Source organism: Rhinoderma darwinii (genome assembly GCF_050947455.1).
Source record: "Rhinoderma darwinii isolate aRhiDar2 chromosome 5 unlocalized genomic scaffold, aRhiDar2.hap1 SUPER_5_unloc_40, whole genome shotgun sequence".
Classification (NCBI taxonomy): domain Eukaryota; kingdom Metazoa; phylum Chordata; class Amphibia; order Anura; family Rhinodermatidae; genus Rhinoderma; species Rhinoderma darwinii.
Window position 1 is genome coordinate 265,953 of NW_027461799.1, and position 19,468 is coordinate 285,420.

General features: G+C 47.7%; 13 non-coding genes across 13 annotated transcripts; all 13 read right to left on the reverse strand.

The window, feature by feature from the left end:
• Positions 1-434: 434 nt before the first annotated feature.
• LOC142692839 (U2 spliceosomal RNA) lies at positions 435-625 on the reverse strand. The gene has a single exon (XR_012861241.1). It is a non-coding gene; the product is annotated as a U2 spliceosomal RNA (small nuclear RNA).
• Positions 626-1,917: 1,292 nt separating this feature from the next.
• On the reverse strand, positions 1,918-2,108 carry LOC142692926 (U2 spliceosomal RNA). The gene has a single exon (XR_012861319.1). It is a non-coding gene; the product is annotated as a U2 spliceosomal RNA (small nuclear RNA).
• A 1,292-nt stretch (positions 2,109-3,400) lies between these two features.
• LOC142692841 (U2 spliceosomal RNA) lies at positions 3,401-3,591 on the reverse strand. Its single transcript, XR_012861242.1, has one exon. It is a non-coding gene; the product is annotated as a U2 spliceosomal RNA (small nuclear RNA).
• Positions 3,592-4,875: 1,284 nt separating this feature from the next.
• Positions 4,876-5,066, reverse strand: LOC142692842 (U2 spliceosomal RNA). The gene has a single exon (XR_012861243.1). It is a non-coding gene; the product is annotated as a U2 spliceosomal RNA (small nuclear RNA).
• A 1,300-nt stretch (positions 5,067-6,366) lies between these two features.
• On the reverse strand, positions 6,367-6,557 carry LOC142692843 (U2 spliceosomal RNA). The gene has a single exon (XR_012861244.1). It is a non-coding gene; the product is annotated as a U2 spliceosomal RNA (small nuclear RNA).
• A 1,288-nt stretch (positions 6,558-7,845) lies between these two features.
• On the reverse strand, positions 7,846-8,036 carry LOC142692844 (U2 spliceosomal RNA). Its single transcript, XR_012861245.1, has one exon. It is a non-coding gene; the product is annotated as a U2 spliceosomal RNA (small nuclear RNA).
• Positions 8,037-9,328: 1,292 nt separating this feature from the next.
• On the reverse strand, positions 9,329-9,519 carry LOC142692845 (U2 spliceosomal RNA). The gene has a single exon (XR_012861246.1). It is a non-coding gene; the product is annotated as a U2 spliceosomal RNA (small nuclear RNA).
• Positions 9,520-10,803: 1,284 nt separating this feature from the next.
• LOC142692846 (U2 spliceosomal RNA) lies at positions 10,804-10,994 on the reverse strand. Its single transcript, XR_012861247.1, has one exon. It is a non-coding gene; the product is annotated as a U2 spliceosomal RNA (small nuclear RNA).
• A 1,292-nt stretch (positions 10,995-12,286) lies between these two features.
• LOC142692847 (U2 spliceosomal RNA) lies at positions 12,287-12,477 on the reverse strand. The gene has a single exon (XR_012861248.1). It is a non-coding gene; the product is annotated as a U2 spliceosomal RNA (small nuclear RNA).
• A 1,284-nt stretch (positions 12,478-13,761) lies between these two features.
• On the reverse strand, positions 13,762-13,952 carry LOC142692920 (U2 spliceosomal RNA). The gene has a single exon (XR_012861313.1). It is a non-coding gene; the product is annotated as a U2 spliceosomal RNA (small nuclear RNA).
• Positions 13,953-15,236: 1,284 nt separating this feature from the next.
• LOC142692849 (U2 spliceosomal RNA) lies at positions 15,237-15,427 on the reverse strand. The gene has a single exon (XR_012861250.1). It is a non-coding gene; the product is annotated as a U2 spliceosomal RNA (small nuclear RNA).
• Positions 15,428-16,727: 1,300 nt separating this feature from the next.
• On the reverse strand, positions 16,728-16,918 carry LOC142692850 (U2 spliceosomal RNA). The gene has a single exon (XR_012861251.1). It is a non-coding gene; the product is annotated as a U2 spliceosomal RNA (small nuclear RNA).
• Positions 16,919-18,206: 1,288 nt separating this feature from the next.
• Positions 18,207-18,397, reverse strand: LOC142692921 (U2 spliceosomal RNA). The gene has a single exon (XR_012861314.1). It is a non-coding gene; the product is annotated as a U2 spliceosomal RNA (small nuclear RNA).
• Between the last annotated feature and the right edge of the window lie 1,071 nt (positions 18,398-19,468).

Sequence of the window (19,468 nt, forward strand, 5' to 3'; positions counted from 1 at the left end):
GTGGCGGGCAGGCGAGCGGGCGGGCTGCTTTATTGGCTGTTTGCTGTTCCCCTACTCCACTCCACTATTTGACTGTTGTGCTGCATCAATCAATCAATCAATCAATCAATCAATCAATCAATCAATCAATCAATCAGTGGCTGGCTCAGGTGCAGCTCTTTAACTTACCTAAAAGGGAGGGCGGAGAGAAGACAAGGAAGGTGAATGAGGTGTTCCAATGTGAAATGCCGGAAACACAGAAACACAGACGACACACAACAAGAGGTGGCAATCTATTCATTAATTGCATTTAATCAATGAGCTCATTATCACTCATGCATTGTCCAACAGGTGTTGAAATAATGGGATTAAAAGGGGAGATCCCTTCAGAAAGACAGAAACAATAGCAAAGACAAAAAACACTTTTGGAATCTGCTTTTAGTCAACACATAAGGAAAGGGTGCACCGGTCCTGGAAATACTGCAATACCAGGTCAATGCGTGGAGTGGACAGAGCAAGCTCTATTTCCATCTCCCTGTTCTAAAAATCCATTTAATATATGGTCCCCAGATAGGGGACGTATCAGATATTAAACTGATAAGAACAGATACTACACTTGATCTTAGCCAAAAGGCCGAGAAGCGATAACCCGAACGGGCCGCGCGTTGCCCGAGCCTGCCCGATACTGCTGTTCAGCCCTTGCAGCGATTCAGCCTACTTCTAGGCAATTCCATGGGGCCCTGCAGGCTCACACACTCACAGCTACACGGGAGGTGAATAAAGGCCGGAGAGGAAGCCAGACAGGATTTGCTTCTTTTGCTTGCACCACAATGCAGTGCTGAAAGAGGAGGAATCTACATAAAAACGCCTTCCTGGCAACGCCCAAATGCCCTGCTGCCATGCAGATAAACACTGGCAGCGGCAGCAAGTGCATGCCCACAGCCACCCCTTGTTCCTTCACACCTTGTATCAGCTGTAATCCAGTCCAGTCCAGTGCTGCCTGCTGAGCAGCACTGACCAACACTGCCTGGGCCCAGGCTTTTATCTCTGAGGCCCCATTATGATGTCAGAAAGCTGGCTCTGGAATCCTGAGGGCTCCACTATGACACGTGCAAAGTTCCGTCTGAACTTTATATAAGACGGTGAGGCTCAGTCAGTCACTCAGTGTTGCCTGAGAGGGCAACACTGCAACAGCCGGCCGCCAGGCTGTCTTTTTTTTGCACAGCTAGTTGCCTCCAGGAGGCCACAAGAGGGAGACAAGGGACTGCAAAATGGAAAATAGGCATCCACCAACTTTACAGACAACTTCTCCTTGCTCCTACAACCTCCATCCTTGCACAGTTTGTTATTCTTCTAGGTAACATAGTAACAAATCCAAATTGCTGCTCTCTTTGTAGGCAAGCAAGGCTTTGTTGCAACTGCAATTCTTACTTCTTCTTGAAATGTAGGGACGACAGTACATTCCATCACATCCATCTAGTGTACACAGGTAGGTCCATTGTGGCGGGCAGGCGAGCGGGCGGGCTGCTTTATTGGCTGTTTGCTGTTCCCCTACTCCACTCCACTATTTGACTGTTGTGCTGCATCAATCAATCAATCAATCAATCAATCAATCAATCAATCAATCAATCAATCAATCAGTGGCTGGCTCAGGTGCAGCTCTTTAACTTACCTAAAAGGGAGGGCGGAGAGAAGACAAGGAAGGTGAATGAGGTGTTCCAATGTGAAATGCCGGAAACACAGAAACACAGACGACACACAACAAGAGGTGGCAATCTATTCATTAATTGCATTTAATCAATGAGCTCATTATCACTCATGCATTGTCCAACAGGTGTTGAAATAATGGGATTAAAAGGGGAGATCCCTTCAGAAAGACAGAAACAATAGCAAAGACAAAAAACACTTTTGGAATCTGCTTTTAGTCAACACATAAGGAAAGGGTGCACCGGTCCTCGAAATACTGCAATACCAGGTCAATGCGTGGAGTGGACAGAGCAAGCTCTATTTCCATCTCCCTGTTCTAAAAATCCATTTAATATATGGTCCCCAGATAGGGGACGTATCAGATATTAAACTGATAAGAACAGATACTACACTTGATCTTAGCCAAAAGGCCGAGAAGCGATAACCCGAACGGGCCGCGCGTTGCCCGAGCCTGCCCGATACTGCTGTTCAGCCCTTGCAGCGATTCAGCCTACTTCTAGGCAATTCCATGGGGCCCTGCAGGCTCACACACTCACAGCTACACGGGAGGTGAATAAAGGCCGGAGAGGAAGCCAGACAGGATTTGCTTCTTTTGCTTGCACCACAATGCAGTGCTGAAAGAGGAGGAATCTACATAAAAACGCCTTCCTGGCAACGCCCAAATGCCCTGCTGCCATGCAGATAAACACTGGCAGCGGCAGCAAGTGCATGCCCACAGCCACCCCTTGTTCCTTCACACCTTGTATCAGCTGTAATCCAGTCCAGTCCAGTGCTGCCTGCTGAGCAGCACTGACCAACACTGCCTGGGCCCAGGCTTTTATCTCTGAGGCCCCATTATGATGTCAGAAAGCTGGCTCTGGAATCCTGAGGGCTCCACTATGACACGTGCAAAGTTCCGTCTGAACTTTATATAAGACGGTGAGGCTCAGTCAGTCACTCAGTGTTGCCTGAGAGGGCAACACTGCAACAGCCGGCCGCCAGGCTGTCTTTTTTTTGCACAGCTAGTTGCCTCCAGGAGGCCACAAGAGGGAGACAAGGGACTGCAAAATGGAAAATAGGCATCCACCAACTTTACAGACAACTTCTCCTTGCTCCTACAACCTCCATCCTTGCACAGTTTGTTATTCTTCTAGGTAACATAGTAACAAATCCAAATTGCTGCTCTCTTTGTAGGCAAGCAAGGCATTGTTGCAACTGCAATTCTTACTTCTTCTTGAAATGTAGGGACGACAGTACATTCCATCACATCCATCTAGTGTACACAGGTAGGTCCATTGTGGCGGGCAGGCGAGCGGGCGGGCTGCTTTATTGGCTGTTTGCTGTTCCCCTACTCCACTCCACTATTTGACTGTTGTGCTGCATCAATCAATCAATCAATCAATCAATCAATCAATCAATCAATCAATCAATCAATCAGTGGCTGGCTCAGGTGCAGCTCTTTAACTTACCTAAAAGGGAGGGCGGAGAGAAGACAAGGAAGGTGAATGAGGTGTTCCAATGTGAAATGCCGGAAACACAGAAACACAGACGACACACAACAAGAGGTGGCAATCTATTCATTAATTGCATTTAATCAATGAGCTCATTATCACTCATGCATTGTCCAACAGGTGTTGAAATAATGGGATTAAAAGGGGAGATCCCTTCAGAAAGACAGAAACAATAGCAAAGACAAAAAACACTTTTGGAATCTGCTTTTAGTCAACACATAAGGAAAGGGTGCACCGGTCCTGGAAATACTGCAATACCAGGTCAATGCGTGGAGTGGACAGAGCAAGCTCTATTTCCATCTCCCTGTTCTAAAAATCCATTTAATATATGGTCCCCAGATAGGGGACGTATCAGATATTAAACTGATAAGAACAGATACTACACTTGATCTTAGCCAAAAGGCCGAGAAGCGATAACCCGAACGGGCCGCGCGTTGCCCGAGCCTGCCCGATACTGCTGTTCAGCCCTTGCAGCGATTCAGCCTACTTCTAGGCAATTCCATGGGGCCCTGCAGGCTCACACACTCACAGCTACACGGGAGGTGAATAAAGGCCGGAGAGGAAGCCAGACAGGATTTGCTTCTTTTGCTTGCACCACAATGCAGTGCTGAAAGAGGAGGAATCTACATAAAAACGCCTTCCTGGCAACGCCCAAATGCCCTGCTGCCATGCAGATAAACACTGGCAGCGGCAGCAAGTGCATGCCCACAGCCACCCCTTGTTCCTTCACACCTTGTATCAGCTGTAATCCAGTCCAGTCCAGTGCTGCCTGCTGAGCAGCACTGACCAACACTGCCTGGGCCCAGGCTTTTATCTCTGAGGCCCCATTATGATGTCAGAAAGCTGGCTCTGGAATCCTGAGGGCTCCACTATGACACGTGCAAAGTTCCGTCTGAACTTTATATAAGACGGTGAGGCTCAGTCAGTCACTCAGTGTTGCCTGAGAGGGCAACACTGCAACAGCCGGCCGCCAGGCTGTCTTTTTTTTGCACAGCTAGTTGCCTCCAGGAGGCCACAAGAGGGAGACAAGGGACTGCAAAATGGAAAATAGGCATCCACCAACTTTACAGACAACTTCTCCTTGCTCCTACAACCTCCATCCTTGCACAGTTTGTTATTCTTCTAGGTAACATAGTAACAAATCCAAATTGCTGCTCTCTTTGTAGGCAAGCAAGGCTTTGTTGCAACTGCAATTCTTACTTCTTCTTGAAATGTAGGGACGACAGTACATTCCATCACATCCATCTAGTGTACACAGGTAGGTCCATTGTGGCGGGCAGGCGAGCGGGCGGGCTGCTTTATTGGCTGTTTGCTGTTCCCCTACTCCACTCCACTATTTGACTGTTGTGCTGCATCAATCAATCAATCAATCAATCAATCAATCAATCAATCAATCAATCAGTGGCTGGCTCAGGTGCAGCTCTTTAACTTACCTAAAAGGGAGGGCGGAGAGAAGACAAGGAAGGTGAATGAGGTGTTCCAATGTGAAATGCCGGAAACACAGAAACACAGACGACACACAACAAGAGGTGGCAATCTATTCATTAATTGCATTTAATCAATGAGCTCATTATCACTCATGCATTGTCCAACAGGTGTTGAAATAATGGGATTAAAAGGGGAGATCCCTTCAGAAAGACAGAAACAATAGCAAAGACAAAAAACACTTTTGGAATCTGCTTTTAGTCAACACATAAGGAAAGGGTGCACCGGTCCTGGAAATACTGCAATACCAGGTCAATGCGTGGAGTGGACAGAGCAAGCTCTATTTCCATCTCCCTGTTCTAAAAATCCATTTAATATATGGTCCCCAGATAGGGGACGTATCAGATATTAAACTGATAAGAACAGATACTACACTTGATCTTAGCCAAAAGGCCGAGAAGCGATAACCCGAACGGGCCGCGCGTTGCCCGAGCCTGCCTGATACTGCTGTTCAGCCCTTGCAGCGATTCAGCCTACTTCTAGGCAATTCCATGGGGCCCTGCAGGCTCACACACTCACAGCTACACGGGAGGTGAATAAAGGCCGGAGAGGAAGCCAGACAGGATTTGCTTCTTTTGCTTGCACCACAATGCAGTGCTGAAAGAGGAGGAATCTACATAAAAACGCCTTCCTGGCAACGCCCAAATGCCCTGCTGCCATGCAGATAAACACTGGCAGCGGCAGCAAGTGCATGCCCACAGCCACCCCTTGTTCCTTCACACCTTGTATCAGCTGTAATCCAGTCCAGTCCAGTGCTGCCTGCTGAGCAGCACTGACCAACACTGCCTGGGCCCAGGCTTTTATCTCTGAGGCCCCATTATGATGTCAGAAAGCTGGCTCTGGAATCCTGAGGGCTCCACTATGACACGTGCAAAGTTCCGTCTGAACTTTATATAAGACGGTGAGGCTCAGTCAGTCACTCAGTGTTGCCTGAGAGGGCAACACTGCAACAGCCGGCCGCCAGGCTGTCTTTTTTTTGCACAGCTAGTTGCCTCCAGGAGGCCACAAGAGGGAGACAAGGGACTGCAAAATGGAAAATAGGCATCCACCAACTTTACAGACAACTTCTCCTTGCTCCTACAACCTCCATCCTTGCACAGTTTGTTATTCTTCTAGGTAACATAGTAACAAATCCAAATTGCTGCTCTCTTTGTAGGCAAGCAAGGCTTTGTTGCAACTGCAATTCTTACTTCTTCTTGAAATGTAGGGACGACAGTACATTCCATCACATCCATCTAGTGTACACAGGTAGGTCCATTGTGGCGGGCAGGCGAGCGGGCGGGCTGCTTTATTGGCTGTTTGCTGTTCCCCTACTCCACTCCACTATTTGACTGTTGTGCTGCATCAATCAATCAATCAATCAATCAATCAATCAATCAATCAATCAATCAATCAATCAATCAATCAGTGGCTGGCTCAGGTGCAGCTCTTTAACTTACCTAAAAGGGAGGGCGGAGAGAAGACAAGGAAGGTGAATGAGGTGTTCCAATGTGAAATGCCGGAAACACAGAAACACAGATGACACACAACAAGAGGTGGCAATCTATTCATTAATTGCATTTAATCAATGAGCTCATTATCACTCATGCATTGTCCAACAGGTGTTGAAATAATGGGATTAAAAGGGGAGATCCCTTCAGAAAGACAGAAACAATAGCAAAGACAAAAAACACTTTTGGAATCTGCTTTTAGTCAACACATAAGGAAAGGGTGCACCGGTCCTGGAAATACTGCAATACCAGGTCAATGCGTGGAGTGGACAGAGCAAGCTCTATTTCCATCTCCCTGTTCTAAAAATCCATTTAATATATGGTCCCCAGATAGGGGACGTATCAGATATTAAACTGATAAGAACAGATACTACACTTGATCTTAGCCAAAAGGCCGAGAAGCGATAACCCGAACGGGCCGCGCGTTGCCCGAGCCTGCCCGATACTGCTGTTCAGCCCTTGCAGCGATTCAGCCTACTTCTAGGCAATTCCATGGGGCCCTGCAGGCTCACACACTCACAGCTACACGGGAGGTGAATAAAGGCCGGAGAGGAAGCCAGACAGGATTTGCTTCTTTTGCTTGCACCACAATGCAGTGCTGAAAGAGGAGGAATCTACATAAAAACGCCTTCCTGGCAACGCCCAAATGCCCTGCTGCCATGCAGATAAACACTGGCAGCGGCAGCAAGTGCATGCCCACAGCCACCCCTTGTTCCTTCACACCTTGTATCAGCTGTAATCCAGTCCAGTCCAGTGCTGCCTGCTGAGCAGCACTGACCAACACTGCCTGGGCCCAGGCTTTTATCTCTGAGGCCCCATTATGATGTCAGAAAGCTGGCTCTGGAATCCTGAGGGCTCCACTATGACATGTGCAAAGTTCCGTCTGAACTTTATATAAGACGGTGAGGCTCAGTCAGTCACTCAGTGTTGCCTGAGAGGGCAACACTGCAACAGCCGGCCGCCAGGCTGTCTTTTTTTTGCACAGCTAGTTGCCTCCAGGAGGCCACAAGAGGGAGACAAGGGACTGCAAAATGGAAAATAGGCATCCACCAACTTTACAGACAACTTCTCCTTGCTCCTACAACCTCCATCCTTGCACAGTTTGTTATTCTTCTAGGTAACATAGTAACAAATCCAAATTGCTGCTCTCTTTGTAGGCAAGCAAGGCTTTGTTGCAACTGCAATTCTTACTTCTTCTTGAAATGTAGGGACGACAGTACATTCCATCACATCCATCTAGTGTACACAGGTAGGTCCATTGTGGCGGGCAGGCGAGCGGGCGGGCTGCTTTATTGGCTGTTTGCTGTTCCCCTACTCCACTCCACTATTTGACTGTTGTGCTGCATCAATCAATCAATCAATCAATCAATCAATCAATCAATCAATCAATCAATCAGTGGCTGGCTCAGGTGCAGCTCTTTAACTTACCTAAAAGGGAGGGCGGAGAGAAGACAAGGAAGGTGAATGAGGTGTTCCAATGTGAAATGCCGGAAACACAGAAACACAGACGACACACAACAAGAGGTGGCAATCTATTCATTAATTGCATTTAATCAATGAGCTCATTATCACTCATGCATTGTCCAACAGGTGTTGAAATAATGGGATTAAAAGGGGAGATCCCTTCAGAAAGACAGAAACAATAGCAAAGACAAAAAACACTTTTGGAATCTGCTTTTAGTCAACACATAAGGAAAGGGTGCACCGGTCCTGGAAATACTGCAATACCAGGTCAATGCGTGGAGTGGACAGAGCAAGCTCTATTTCCATCTCCCTGTTCTAAAAATCCATTTAATATATGGTCCCCAGATAGGGGACGTATCAGATATTAAACTGATAAGAACAGATACTACACTTGATCTTAGCCAAAAGGCCGAGAAGCGATAACCCGAACGGGCCGCGCGTTGCCCGAGCCTGCCCGATACTGCTGTTCAGCCCTTGCAGCGATTCAGCCTACTTCTAGGCAATTCCATGGGGCCCTGCAGGCTCACACACTCACAGCTACACGGGAGGTGAATAAAGGCCGGAGAGGAAGCCAGACAGGATTTGCTTCTTTTGCTTGCACCACAATGCAGTGCTGAAAGAGGAGGAATCTACATAAAAACGCCTTCCTGGCAACGCCCAAATGCCCTGCTGCCATGCAGATAAACACTGGCAGCGGCAGCAAGTGCATGCCCACAGCCACCCCTTGTTCCTTCACACCTTGTATCAGCTGTAATCCAGTCCAGTCCAGTGCTGCCTGCTGAGCAGCACTGACCAACACTGCCTGGGCCCAGGCTTTTATCTCTGAGGCCCCATTATGATGTCAGAAAGCTGGCTCTGGAATCCTGAGGGCTCCACTATGACACGTGCAAAGTTCCGTCTGAACTTTATATAAGACGGTGAGGCTCAGTCAGTCACTCAGTGTTGCCTGAGAGGGCAACACTGCAACAGCCGGCCGCCAGGCTGTCTTTTTTTTGCACAGCTAGTTGCCTCCAGGAGGCCACAAGAGGGAGACAAGGGACTGCAAAATGGAAAATAGGCATCCACCAACTTTACAGACAACTTCTCCTTGCTCCTACAACCTCCATCCTTGCACAGTTTGTTATTCTTCTAGGTAACATAGTAACAAATCCAAATTGCTGCTCTCTTTGTAGGCAAGCAAGGCTTTGTTGCAACTGCAATTCTTACTTCTTCTTGAAATGTAGGGACGACAGTACATTCCATCACATCCATCTAGTGTACACAGGTAGGTCCATTGTGGCGGGCAGGCGAGCGGGCAGGCTGCTTTATTGGCTGTTTGCTGTTCCCCTACTCCACTCCACTATTTGACTGTTGTGCTGCATCAATCAATCAATCAATCAATCAATCAATCAATCAATCAATCAATCAATCAATCAGTGGCTGGCTCAGGTGCAGCTCTTTAACTTACCTAAAAGGGAGGGCGGAGAGAAGACAAGGAAGGTGAATGAGGTGTTCCAATGTGAAATGCCGGAAACACAGAAACACAGACGACACACAACAAGAGGTGGCAATCTATTCATTAATTGCATTTAATCAATGAGCTCATTATCACTCATGCATTGTCCAACAGGTGTTGAAATAATGGGATTAAAAGGGGAGATCCCTTCAGAAAGACAGAAACAATAGCAAAGACAAAAAACACTTTTGGAATCTGCTTTTAGTCAACACATAAGGAAAGGGTGCACCGGTCCTGGAAATACTGCAATACCAGGTCAATGCGTGGAGTGGACAGAGCAAGCTCTATTTCCATCTCCCTGTTCTAAAAATCCATTTAATATATGGTCCCCAGATAGGGGACGTATCAGATATTAAACTGATAAGAACAGATACTACACTTGATCTTAGCCAAAAGGCCGAGAAGCGATAACCCGAACGGGCCGCGCGTTGCCCGAGCCTGCCCGATACTGCTGTTCAGCCCTTGCAGCGATTCAGCCTACTTCTAGGCAATTCCATGGGGCCCTGCAGGCTCACACACTCACAGCTACACGGGAGGTGAATAAAGGCCGGAGAGGAAGCCAGACAGGATTTGCTTCTTTTGCTTGCACCACAATGCAGTGCTGAAAGAGGAGGAATCTACATAAAAACGCCTTCCTGGCAACGCCCAAATGCCCTGCTGCCATGCAGATAAACACTGGCAGCGGCAGCAAGTGCATGCCCACAGCCACCCCTTGTTCCTTCACACCTTGTATCAGCTGTAATCCAGTCCAGTCCAGTGCTGCCTGCTGAGCAGCACTGACCAACACTGCCTGGGCCCAGGCTTTTATCTCTGAGGCCCCATTATGATGTCAGAAAGCTGGCTCTGGAATCCTGAGGGCTCCACTATGACACGTGCAAAGTTCCGTCTGAACTTTATATAAGACGGTGAGGCTCAGTCAGTCACTCAGTGTTGCCTGAGAGGGCAACACTGCAACAGCCGGCCGCCAGGCTGTCTTTTTTTTGCACAGCTAGTTGCCTCCAGGAGGCCACAAGAGGGAGACAAGGGACTGCAAAATGGAAAATAGGCATCCACCAACTTTACAGACAACTTCTCCTTGCTCCTACAACCTCCATCCTTGCACAGTTTGTTATTCTTCTAGGTAACATAGTAACAAATCCAAATTGCTGCTCTCTTTGTAGGCAAGCAAGGCTTTGTTGCAACTGCAATTCTTACTTCTTCTTGAAATGTAGGGACGACAGTACATTCCATCACATCCATCTAGTGTACACAGGTAGGTCCATTGTGGCGGGCAGGCGAGCGGGCGGGCTGCTTTATTGGCTGTTTGCTGTTCCCCTACTCCACTCCACTATTTGACTGTTGTGCTGCATCAATCAATCAATCAATCAATCAATCAATCAATCAATCAATCAATCAGTGGCTGGCTCAGGTGCAGCTCTTTAACTTACCTAAAAGGGAGGGCGGAGAGAAGACAAGGAAGGTGAATGAGGTGTTCCAATGTGAAATGCCGGAAACACAGAAACACAGACGACACACAACAAGAGGTGGCAATCTATTCATTAATTGCATTTAATCAATGAGCTCATTATCACTCATGCATTGTCCAACAGGTGTTGAAATAATGGGATTAAAAGGGGAGATCCCTTCAGAAAGACAGAAACAATAGCAAAGACAAAAAACACTTTTGGAATCTGCTTTTAGTCAACACATAAGGAAAGGGTGCACCGGTCCTGGAAATACTGCAATACCAGGTCAATGCGTGGAGTGGACAGAGCAAGCTCTATTTCCATCTCCCTGTTCTAAAAATCCATTTAATATATGGTCCCCAGATAGGGGACGTATCAGATATTAAACTGATAAGAACAGATACTACACTTGATCTTAGCCAAAAGGCCGAGAAGCGATAACCCGAACGGGCCGCGCGTTGCCCGAGCCTGCCCGATACTGCTGTTCAGCCCTTGCAGCGATTCAGCCTACTTCTAGGCAATTCCATGGGGCCCTGCAGGCTCACACACTCACAGCTACACGGGAGGTGAATAAAGGCCGGAGAGGAAGCCAGACAGGATTTGCTTCTTTTGCTTGCACCACAATGCAGTGCTGAAAGAGGAGGAATCTACATAAAAACGCCTTCCTGGCAACGCCCAAATGCCCTGCTGCCATGCAGATAAACACTGGCAGCGGCAGCAAGTGCATGCCCACAGCCACCCCTTGTTCCTTCACACCTTGTATCAGCTGTAATCCAGTCCAGTCCAGTGCTGCCTGCTGAGCAGCACTGACCAACACTGCCTGGGCCCAGGCTTTTATCTCTGAGGCCCCATTATGATGTCAGAAAGCTGGCTCTGGAATCCTGAGGGCTCCACTATGACACGTGCAAAGTTCCGTCTGAACTTTATATAAGACGGTGAGGCTCAGTCAGTCACTCAGTGTTGCCTGAGAGGGCAACACTGCAACAGCCGGCCGCCAGGCTGTCTTTTTTTTGCACAGCTAGTTGCCTCCAGGAGGCCACAAGAGGGAGACAAGGGACTGCAAAATGGAAAATAGGCATCCACCAACTTTACAGACAACTTCTCCTTGCTCCTACAACCTCCATCCTTGCACAGTTTGTTATTCTTCTAGGTAACATAGTAACAAATCCAAATTGCTGCTCTCTTTGTAGGCAAGCAAGGCTTTGTTGCAACTGCAATTCTTACTTCTTCTTGAAATGTAGGGACGACAGTACATTCCATCACATCCATCTAGTGTACACAGGTAGGTCCATTGTGGCGGGCAGGCGAGCGGGCGGGCTGCTTTATTGGCTGTTTGCTGTTCCCCTACTCCACTCCACTATTTGACTGTTGTGCTGCATCAATCAATCAATCAATCAATCAATCAATCAATCAATCAATCAATCAATCAATCAGTGGCTGGCTCAGGTGCAGCTCTTTAACTTACCTAAAAGGGAGGGCGGAGAGAAGACAAGGAAGGTGAATGAGGTGTTCCAATGTGAAATGCCGGAAACACAGAAACACAGACGACACACAACAAGAGGTGGCAATCTATTCATTAATTGCATTTAATCAATGAGCTCATTATCACTCATGCATTGTCCAACAGGTGTTGAAATAATGGGATTAAAAGGGGAGATCCCTTCAGAAAGACAGAAACAATAGCAAAGACAAAAAACACTTTTGGAATCTGCTTTTAGTCAACACATAAGGAAAGGGTGCACCGGTCCTGGAAATACTGCAATACCAGGTCAATGCGTGGAGTGGACAGAGCAAGCTCTATTTCCATCTCCCTGTTCTAAAAATCCATTTAATATATGGTCCCCAGATAGGGGACGTATCAGATATTAAACTGATAAGAACAGATACTACACTTGATCTTAGCCAAAAGGCCGAGAAGCGATAACCCGAACGGGCCGCGCGTTGCCCGAGCCTGCCCGATACTGCTGTTCAGCCCTTGCAGCGATTCAGCCTACTTCTAGGCAATTCCATGGGGCCCTGCAGGCTCACACACTCACAGCTACACGGGAGGTGAATAAAGGCCGGAGAGGAAGCCAGACAGGATTTGCTTCTTTTGCTTGCACCACAATGCAGTGCTGAAAGAGGAGGAATCTACATAAAAACGCCTTCCTGGCAACGCCCAAATGCCCTGCTGCCATGCAGATAAACACTGGCAGCGGCAGCAAGTGCATGCCCACAGCCACCCCTTGTTCCTTCACACCTTGTATCAGCTGTAATCCAGTCCAGTCCAGTGCTGCCTGCTGAGCAGCACTGACCAACACTGCCTGGACCCAGGCTTTTATCTCTGAGGCCCCATTATGATGTCAGAAAGCTGGCTCTGGAATCCTGAGGGCTCCACTATGACACGTGCAAAGTTCCGTCTGAACTTTATATAAGACGGTGAGGCTCAGTCAGTCACTCAGTGTTGCCTGAGAGGGCAACACTGCAACAGCCGGCCGCCAGGCTGTCTTTTTTTTGCACAGCTAGTTGCCTCCAGGAGGCCACAAGAGGGAGACAAGGGACTGCAAAATGGAAAATAGGCATCCACCAACTTTACAGACAACTTCTCCTTGCTCCTACAACCTCCATCCTTGCACAGTTTGTTATTCTTCTAGGTAACATAGTAACAAATCCAAATTGCTGCTCTCTTTGTAGGCAAGCAAGGCTTTGTTGCAACTGCAATTCTTACTTCTTCTTGAAATGTAGGGACGACAGTACATTCCATCACATCCATCTAGTGTACACAGGTAGGTCCATTGTGGCGGGCAGGCGAGCGGGCGGGCTGCTTTATTGGCTGTTTGCTGTTCCCCTACTCCACTCCACTATTTGACTGTTGTGCTGCATCAATCAATCAATCAATCAATCAATCAATCAATCAATCAATCAATCAGTGGCTGGCTCAGGTGCAGCTCTTTAACTTACCTAAAAGGGAGGGCGGAGAGAAGACAAGGAAGGTGAATGAGGTGTTCCAATGTGAAATGCCGGAAACACAGAAACACAGACGACACACAACAAGAGGTGGCAATCTATTCATTAATTGCATTTAATCAATGAGCTCATTATCACTCATGCATTGTCCAACAGGTGTTGAAATAATGGGATTAAAAGGGGAGATCCCTTCAGAAAGACAGAAACAATAGCAAAGACAAAAAACACTTTTGGAATCTGCTTTTAGTCAACACATAAGGAAAGGGTGCACCGGTCCTGGAAATACTGCAATACCAGGTCAATGCGTGGAGTGGACAGAGCAAGCTCTATTTCCATCTCCCTGTTCTAAAAATCCATTTAATATATGGTCCCCAGATAGGGGACGTATCAGATATTAAACTGATAAGAACAGACACTACACTTGATCTTAGCCAAAAGGCCGAGAAGCGATAACCCGAACGGGCCGCGCGTTGCCCGAGCCTGCCCGATACTGCTGTTCAGCCCTTGCAGCGATTCAGCCTACTTCTAGGCAATTACATGGGGCCCTGCAGGCTCACACACTCACAGCTACACGGGAGGTGAATAAAGGCCGGAGAGGAAGCCAGACAGGATTTGCTTCTTTTGCTTGCACCACAATGCAGTGCTGAAAGAGGAGGAATCTACATAAAAACGCCTTCCTGGCAACGCCCAAATGCCCTGCTGCCATGCAGATAAACACTGGCAGCGGCAGCAAGTGCATGCCCACAGCCACCCCTTGTTCCTTCACACCTTGTATCAGCTGTAATCCAGTCCAGTCCAGTGCTGCCTGCTGAGCAGCACTGACCAACACTGCCTGGGCCCAGGCTTTTATCTCTGAGGCCCCATTATGATGTCAGAAAGCTGGCTCTGGAATCCTGAGGGCTCCACTATGACACGTGCAAAGTTCCGTCTGAACTTTATATAAGACGGTGAGGCTCAGTCAGTCACTCAGTGTTGCCTGAGAGGGCAACACTGCAACAGCCGGCCGCCAGGCTGTCTTTTTTTTGCACAGCTAGTTGCCTCCAGGAGGCCACAAGAGGGAGACAAGGGACTGCAAAATGGAAAATAGGCATCCACCAACTTTACAGACAACTTCTCCTTGCTCCTACAACCTCCATCCTTGCACAGTTTGTTATTCTTCTAGGTAACATAGTAACAAATCCAAATTGCTGCTCTCTTTGTAGGCAAGCAAGGCTTTGTTGCAACTGCAATTCTTACTTCTTCTTGAAATGTAGGGACGACAGTACATTCCATCACATCCATCTAGTGTACACAGGTAGGTCCATTGTGGCGGGCAGGCGAGCGGGCGGGCTGCTTTATTGGCTGTTTGCTGTTCCCCTACTCCACTCCACTATTTGACTGTTGTGCTGCATCAATCAATCAATCAATCAATCAATCAATCAATCAATCAATCAATCAGTGGCTGGCTCAGGTGCAGCTCTTTAACTTACCTAAAAGGGAGGGCGGAGAGAAGACAAGGAAGGTGAATGAGGTGTTCCAATGTGAAATGCCGGAAACACAGAAACACAGACGACACACAACAAGAGGTGGCAATCTATTCATTAATTGCATTTAATCAATGAGCTCATTATCACTCATGCATTGTCCAACAGGTGTTGAAATAATGGGATTAAAAGGGGAGATCCCTTCAGAAAGACAGAAACAATAGCAAAGACAAAAAACACTTTTGGAATCTGCTTTTAGTCAACACATAAGGAAAGGGTGCACCGGTCCTGGAAATACTGCAATACCAGGTCAATGCGTGGAGTGGACAGAGCAAGCTCTATTTCCATCTCCCTGTTCTAAAAATCCATTTAATATATGGTCCCCAGATAGGGGACGTATCAGATATTAAACTGATAAGAACAGATACTACACTTGATCTTAGCCAAAAGGCCGAGAAGCGATAACCCGAACGGGCCGCGCGTTGCCCGAGCCTGCCCGATACTGCTGTTCAGCCCTTGCAGCGATTCAGCCTACTTCTAGGCAATTCCATGGGGCCCTGCAGGCTCACACACTCACAGCTACACGGGAGGTGAATAAAGGCCGGAGAGGAAGCCAGACAGGATTTGCTTCTTTTGCTTGCACCACAATGCAGTGCTGAAAGAGGAGGAATCTACATAAAAACGCCTTCCTGGCAACGCCCAAATGCCCTGCTGCCATGCAGATAAACACTGGCAGCGGCAGCAAGTGCATGCCCACAGCCACCCCTTGTTCCTTCACACCTTGTATCAGCTGTAATCCAGTCCAGTCCAGTGCTGCCTGCTGAGCAGCACTGACCAACACTGCCTGGACCCAGGCTTTTATCTCTGAGGCCCCATTATGATGTCAGAAAGCTGGCTCTGGAATCCTGAGGGCTCCACTATGACACGTGCAAAGTTCCGTCTGAACTTTATATAAGACGGTGAGGCTCAGTCAGTCACTCAGTGTTGCCTGAGAGGGCAACACTGCAACAGCCGGCCGCCAGGCTGTCTTTTTTTTGCACAGCTAGTTGCCTCCAGGAGGCCACAAGAGGGAGACAAGGGACTGCAAAATGGAAAATAGGCATCCACCAACTTTACAGACAACTTCTCCTTGCTCCTACAACCTCCATCCTTGCACAGTTTGTTATTCTTCTAGGTAACATAGTAACAAATCCAAATTGCTGCTCTCTTTGTAGGCAAGCAAGGCTTTGTTGCAACTGCAATTCTTACTTCTTCTTGAAATGTAGGGACGACAGTACATTCCATCACATCCATCTAGTGTACACAGGTAGGTCCATTGTGGCGGGCAGGCGAGCGGGCGGGCTGCTTTATTGGCTGTTTGCTGTTCCCCTACTCCACTCCACTATTTGACTGTTGTGCTGCATCAATCAATCAATCAATCAATCAATCAATCAATCAATCAATCAATCAATCAATCAATCAATCAGTGGCTGGCTCAGGTGCAGCTCTTTAACTTACCTAAAAGGGAGGGCGGAGAGAAGACAAGGAAGGTGAATGAGGTGTTCCAATGTGAAATGCCGGAAACACAGAAACACAGACGACACACAACAAGAGGTGGCAATCTATTCATTAATTGCATTTAATCAATGAGCTCATTATCACTCATGCATTGTCCAACAGGTGTTGAAATAATGGGATTAAAAGGGGAGATCCCTTCAGAAAGACAGAAACAATAGCAAAGACAAAAAACACTTTTGGAATCTGCTTTTAGTCAACACATAAGGAAAGGGTGCACCGGTCCTGGAAATACTGCAATACCAGGTCAATGCGTGGAGTGGACAGAGCAAGCTCTATTTCCATCTCCCTGTTCTAAAAATCCATTTAATATATGGTCCCCAGATAGGGGACGTATCAGATATTAAACTGATAAGAACAGATACTACACTTGATCTTAGCCAAAAGGCCGAGAAGCGATAACCCGAACGGGCCGCGCGTTGCCCGAGCCTGCCCGATACTGCTGTTCAGCCCTTGCAGCGATTCAGCCTACTTCTAGGCAATTCCATGGGGCCCTGCAGGCTCACACACTCACAGCTACACGGGAGGTGAATAAAGGCCGGAGAGGAAGCCAGACAGGATTTGCTTCTTTTGCTTGCACCACAATGCAGTGCTGAAAGAGGAGGAATCTACATAAAAACGCCTTCCTGGCAACGCCCAAATGCCCTGCTGCCATGCAGATAAACACTGGCAGCGGCAGCAAGTGCATGCCCACAGCCACCCCTTGTTCCTTCACACCTTGTATCAGCTGTAATCCAGTCCAGTCCAGTGCTGCCTGCTGAGCAGCACTGACCAACACTGCCTGGACCCAGGCTTTTATCTCTGAGGCCCCATTATGATGTCAGAAAGCTGGCTCTGGAATCCTGAGGGCTCCACTATGACACGTGCAAAGTTCCGTCTGAACTTTATATAAGACGGTGAGGCTCAGTCAGTCACTCAGTGTTGCCTGAGAGGGCAACACTGCAACAGCCGGCCGCCAGGCTGTCTTTTTTTTGCACAGCTAGTTGCCTCCAGGAGGCCACAAGAGGGAGACAAGGGACTGCAAAATGGAAAATAGGCATCCACCAACTTTACAGACAACTTCTCCTTGCTCCTACAACCTCCATCCTTGCACAGTTTGTTATTCTTCTAGGTAACATAGTAACAAATCCAAATTGCTGCTCTCTTTGTAGGCAAGCAAGGCTTTGTTGCAACTGCAATTCTTACTTCTTCTTGAAATGTAGGGACGACAGTACATTCCATCACATCCATCTAGTGTACACAGGTAGGTCCATTGTGGCGGGCAGGCGAGCGGGCGGGCTGCTTTATTGGCTGTTTGCTGTTCCCCTACTCCACTCCACTATTTGACTGTTGTGCTGCATCAATCAATCAATCAATCAATCAATCAATCAATCAATCAATCAATCAATCAGTGGCTGGCTCAGGTGCAGCTCTTTAACTTACCTAAAAGGGAGGGCGGAGAGAAGACAAGGAAGGTGAATGAGGTGTTCCAATGTGAAATGCCGGAAACACAGAAACACAGACGACACACAACAAGAGGTGGCAATCTATTCATTAATTGCATTTAATCAATGAGCTCATTATCACTCATGCATTGTCCAACAGGTGTTGAAATAATGGGATTAAAAGGGGAGATCCCTTCAGAAAGACAGAAACAATAGCAAAGACAAAAAACACTTTTGGAATCTGCTTTTAGTCAACACATAAGGAAAGGGTGCACCGGTCCTGGAAATACTGCAATACCAGGTCAATGCGTGGAGTGGACAGAGCAAGCTCTATTTCCATCTCCCTGTTCTAAAAATCCATTTAATATATGGTCCCCAGATAGGGGACGTATCAGATATTAAACTGATAAGAACAGACACTACACTTGATCTTAGCCAAAAGGCCGAGAAGCGATAACCCGAACGGGCCGCGCGTTGCCCGAGCCTGCCCGATACTGCTGTTCAGCCCTTGCAGCGATTCAGCCTACTTCTAGGCAATTACATGGGGCCCTGCAGGCTCACACACTCACAGCTACACGGGAGGTGAATAAAGGCCGGAGAGGAAGCCAGACAGGATTTGCTTCTTTTGCTTGCACCACAATGCAGTGCTGAAAGAGGAGGAATCTACATAAAAACGCCTTCCTGGCAACGCCCAAATGCCCTGCTGCCATGCAGATAAACACTGGCAGCGGCAGCAAGTGCATGCCCACAGCCACCCCTTGTTCCTTCACACCTTGTATCAGCTGTAATCCAGTCCAGTCCAGTGCTGCCTGCTGAGCAGCACTGACCAACACTGCCTGGGCCCAGGCTTTTATCTCTGAGGCCCCATTATGATGTCAGAAAGCTGGCTCTGGAATCCTGAGGGCTCCACTATGACACGTGCAAAGTTCCGTCTGAACTTTATATAAGACGGTGAGGCTCAGTCAGTCACTCAGTGTTGCCTGAGAGGGCAACACTGCAACAGCCGGCCGCCAGGCTGTCTTTTTTTTGCACAGCTAGTTGCCTCCAGGAGGCCACAAGAGGGAGACAAGGGACTGCAAAATGGAAAATAGGCATCCACCAACTTTACAGACAACTTCTCCTTGCTCCTACAACCTCCATCCTTGCACAGTTTGTTATTCTTCTAGGTAACATAGTAACAAATCCAAATTGCTGCTCTCTTTGTAGGCAAGCAAGGCTTTGTTGCAACTGCAATTCTTACTTCTTCTTGAAATGTAGGGACGACAGTACATTCCATCACATCCATCTAGTGTACACAGGTAGGTCCATTGTGGCGGGCAGGCGAGCGGGCGGGCTGCTTTATTGGCTGTTTGCTGTTCCCCTACTCCACTCCACTATTTGACTGTTGTGCTGCATCAATCAATCAATCAATCAATCAATCAATCAATCAATCAATCAATCAGTGGCTGGCTCAGGTGCAGCTCTTTAACTTACCTAAAAGGGAGGGCGGAGAGAAGACAAGGAAGGTGAATGAGGTGTTCCAATGT